Source organism: Hibiscus syriacus, unplaced genomic scaffold (assembly GCF_006381635.1).
Source record: "Hibiscus syriacus cultivar Baekdansim isolate YM2019G1 unplaced genomic scaffold, ASM638163v2 tig00110683_pilon, whole genome shotgun sequence".
Lineage (NCBI taxonomy): Eukaryota > Viridiplantae > Streptophyta > Magnoliopsida > Malvales > Malvaceae > Hibiscus > Hibiscus syriacus.
The window spans coordinates 4,835,468-4,840,444 of NW_024062823.1; the positions used below are offsets into that span (position 1 = coordinate 4,835,468).

Here is a 4,977-nt window from a genome sequence, read left to right on the forward strand (position 1 = left end):
AATATATCTTAAAGAGATTAACAGATATTCCAATAGTCTTTATTTCATTCCCACGTTGTAACACTATCAGGAAAATGTCAACATACTTGATTTGAGATTCACAACCCACGAGACAGTATACCATGTAAGCTCATCAGTGTTTCCAGACCTATCCAAGTCACTCACTTAGTCCTAAGTCATTGAGGTTACTTAGGTCATTTGATTTATTCTTTTCATAGATGAAAGTATTATATATTATAGGGCTTAGACGTTCATTGAGTCATTTTACACTTTAGGGCATTTTGGTAATTTTACCTTTTATGCATATCATCATAATCCCGTTTAATTCCGTCAGTGGCATACTTTCGATACATTATGCTTGAATGCAATCAAGTTCCTTTAGTGTTCATGATATTTTGATCATTTGATCATTGAAGGTTATCATTATAGTTATTACGAAGCTCGAGAACATTTAACCTTCAACTTCAGTTACTAACTCTTTTACAATAATTCACTTATCAATCTTTAAGTTTTAAGCAACCTTAAGCTTTACTTAAGCTTAAGTATCATCTAATGATCAAAACCCAAACTTAATTTCAACTAATAATCTTTTAACCAGAAAACTCACCTTTGCTAGGTGTTCCACGACAGAAGAAGAAGAATGAAGAAGAGTTCTCTGGAACTTTTTTCCTTTTAATCCTTCTATTCCACGTGTTTTATAGCCCAAAGGAAAGATAAAAAAAATATTTCTTGTCAAATGACCATTTTACCCTTAATTCTTTCCATCTTTACTAATCAATCCTACTCACATTATTTCAAATTAAATCTTCAAACTTTTAACTTATTTCAAAATTGAGCACAGAGTTTTCAAAACTTACATTTTAATCACTATCCCTGATTTTGAGATGTTACAAGCCTGGTTACTCAAGCCTGTCGATCTAATAGTGTTTCTAGTAATATTTTCACTTGAAACAGTCGAATCTACTGGATCACTTCGTTGTCTCTTGACACCATCCTGCTTCACCACATGATTATCCTCCTCTGTGACCGTCATCACAACATCTGAACCCCCACATTGTTCCTTATCCATAGAAAAATTGTTCTCAACCCAAGTCTTAGTCTGTCACTTCAAATTCAGAACAACAGATTCCTAAGAAACAGTGCTACCAACACTCGATAAAAAAAGATCTAGCACCACCACCCTCCTCACGCAGTTATGGACTCGTCATGACCCTCTTTCTTCTAGGAGGTGCACACAAATAAACATCTATTGCGCCTCAAAATCCCTCTTTGCTTGTAAAACCCTAAGTGGACACAAATTCTCGCTATATCCTAATTTGCCACGTAAGAAACATAATAAACAAAGTTTTTCATATTGAAACGTAGCATAGACGAAAGTACGACCTGACAAAGCAAGCAGTTTCTTACGCTTCAAAGGTTTCCGAACATCTACCCTACACGAATCTGGATACTCCCCCTGTTACCCAAAGTAATCGTAGTGGCATCATAATCTCTATATGAGCTTATAAAATTCCTAAATTGCTTCTCAATCGTCTCTGATATAACCGGTAAGTCATTCAATAACATCTAAAAATCAATCGTATTCAATTCCATCCACTCAGATTACCCCTTGTTTCAATTGATGCAAAATCAAAATATAAGAATTAAAATACTAGAGACCCTCTAAATCAATCCTATCCATGTCCACGTCAAGGTATTGCCAAAACAAATAGTGACCTTGTCCTAATTTTGTGATGGAAATACCACCAATTGGATGCCAAACGTTTGTTAAAGTAGTCCTCATGGCTTGAAAATTAATTATATTAGTAAGGAAATATTCGACCAAACAGTTATCAAAAAATATTTGTGGAGCAATTTTCGTTTGCTCCAAAACAAAAACTTCATCCTCCTCCTCACCCAAATTCAATTCCTCCAATTCATTCTCCGCATCTCCTATCACACCTCACCAAAACAATAAAAAAGGCAAAGCAAAAACTAATAAAACCAGGAAAATTTAAGAAAAACTCAGAATACATATCACAAAAGGTATAGAAGACGACGTACCAATTTGGTAGAAAAAACTCTAAACACGGAGGTAATAGAAACAGGCAATTAATATTTAATTTTATTATTTTTAAGGACCTTGTTTTAATAGTTGGAAAAAAAATAAAGAATAGAACATTAAAAAAATGGAGCGGCTGAGCCACAAGGAAAGGAATTAGAAGAAAAAAACTGAAAAACCCCACCGCAAACCGAAGAGAAAAATGATTCTGATAAGCTGTCCAAGCGGAGCTTTGTCTGCAAAAAAATGTTCACGGAAATTTGCTGTTCCAGTTCAACCTTCCACTTGCAATTCCTCTATCCATCGAAGGCCCAGATCCGTCCCCTCGAGAAACACTCGAATTCCGCTTCCTATCACTCTCGCCAAGGCTGAGGGAGGCCTTGACTCTGCCCCCCAAACAATCTTACCGTCCGCCTCCTTTCACCAATGACGACACCGTTTTCGTGGGTCAAGAAGATGCCCCTTTGAAAGGGGTTATTCAGTTTGAAAAACCCAATTCCTCTGCTTGAGTTTCCGAATGGGGGTTAGTAATGTTTTCCCCCTTTTTTATTTGATCTCTCGTTGTTTTCTTCTTTTAATTGTTTCAACTGTTACGTAACAGTCGAGTGGCTTTGCTTTCTGGTGGGGATGTCTTAGCTTTGCTCTTGTTTTCTGCAATTGGAAGATACACTCATGGCCTCCCCATTTTCACAATGGATATTCTACGTGCAACTGACCCTTTCTTGGCTGGTACTTTTTTCTTTACTGTGTTTCACATTTCCTTGTAATTTGAGAAAAAGAATGAAAATGTAAAATTGGAATTATGGATTCATAGGATGGTTTTTGAGTGCTTACTTCCTTGGAGGCTATAGTGAGGATGGACGAGGAGCCAATGGCCTATCCAAAGCCATTTTCGCTGCTGCCAAATCTTGGGGTTTGGGAATTCCTGTATGTTTCCCTATTTCTTCTTCCCCCCCCCTCCCCCCCCAAAATTTCCAATCGTTAATAGGGTTCATGCCTGATTCTATGCCAGGGGAGCGAACTTCTAAAATTTTAAGGGGAGGTGAACAAAAATTCTAGGTTTATAACAAGTAGCATAATTTGCTGGTTTCGTTTTTAAGTTTAACATTGGGAAAGGGTGATTTGAGCTTGTGACTCTACTTTGATGAGAGGTGTGACCTGGACGGACGCAGAATTTTACCTTAAGGGGGTGAACTTATAAAATTTCATGAAGAGACGAACTTATAAAATTTCACGGGGTCAGGTGTGGCTACATGAACTCTTCAATGATAATTTATGTGGTCAATGTTGTGCTTTTACTTATCTCTTGTTATTGCTTAGGGAGCCTTGGAATTTATATGTTCATCATGTTGTTTTTATCTTGCTGATCTAGTGAACCTCATGATATTTCATCTTAGCCTGGGTTGTTAATCATTGTCCATCATCAATGTATATCTAGTCAAGCTTTTTTTTATTGTTTGCATTCCAAGTTCGCTTAATTGTAAATACAGTAACATGTTGATAGATTATAGTTTTGTTACTTTGAGGTTAAATTTCCCCCATTTTGTCATGTATAGCTGACAAGCTGTAACTTATCTATGTATATTATATTATGTTCCACTTATCTCTTTTGACAGTTGGGATTGATTATAAGCGCTGCTACATCAGGCCATGTTCCACCGTATACCTTTTTATTAGTAACAATGGGAACCACTTCTGTGTTACTTATTGGCTGGAGACCACTATTAATAAGCATTTTCCCTGATGAAACGAAAAAGAAGAATGATGTATACCGACGGGGAAGCCCATTTGAACTATTTGAGGTAAGGGCACTTCTTGTGATTCGACGTGTTCATGCAACAATTTTAAGCTTTGATCATATGCATGCATGATTTTGTAATACATATTGTTAACTATTTTGATTCGGAAATTGATAAATAGTCTTAAAATTAGCAATGATCTTCTATTCATGGGGACGTGCTTCATTTTAGAGCTTCTGATTTGCTGCACACCTATAAATTGCAACCTTGGAACACTTTCACACTTTCTGGTTCATTTTGGGTTTGAGTACAATTTTGAACCAATGCAATGTATTCCTTCGAACTGAAAAGAAAAGAAATCTTAAAAATCACACTGAGCTGAAAAATGACACCATTTTGTGCATTGTCTTTGATGTTTCGTTATCTAAACTTCAAGGATATGCTCTTTCTGTATGGTCTTGAGTGCAATATTTTTACAAGTTACTGCATGTGCTTCTTGAGTTGGTTGTTGTCCTCTCCTCTTACACTAAGAAACACTTTCTTAATTGAGATGTGATTACTTTTTCTGTTGCAGTTGCTCACATCATTGGTACGAAGATGGTAATACTCATTTTCCATGAGGTTGATCCCGTAAGTCATCAATTTTTTACACTTTTCATTTATACCTGTACGAATTTGATGAAGTTCCGATTTTCAGTGTTGTAACTTGATGATACAGTTCGTGAGTATTATCTTTGTGTGGTAATTAGCATTAGTAATTATAATGATCCTTTTATCAAAGGAGGTTTTACTGCAATTGTATCATCATTTTTCAATTGAGTTTTCTTTTTAAACGAGTGTGGCACGAAGGGTTTTCAAAAGCGTTCCTAAGGCGTCGGGCGCAGGTAGTTATGGAGAAAATCACCTCCGGAGAGGTGGGCGCAGTGCAGTACCGGAAGCCCTCCCAGCCGCTTGCTTCCAGCGCTTTAGGGATAAAGATAAGAAAATAGGAAGAAAAAAGGAAAAAATAGATGGAAAAATAAACAGAAGAAGAAAGGCAGAACGACACTCTTTTTCATTCCTTAACTCTAGCATATATTAACCCTAAAACATATTCTATTAATCAGCCCAAACCAATAATCAAACTCTAATATTTTTTATTTATAACCAGCCCAAAAGATTTTTTACTGTTTGCTTGTTTTTAATGAAAAGTACAAT

General features: G+C 36.3%; 1 pseudogene; it reads left to right on the plus strand.

Moving 5' to 3' along the window:
- The first annotated feature begins 1,206 nt into the window (after positions 1-1,206).
- LOC120138335 lies at positions 1,207-4,613 on the plus strand (annotated as a pseudogene).
- Positions 4,614-4,977: the final 364 nt, after the last annotated feature.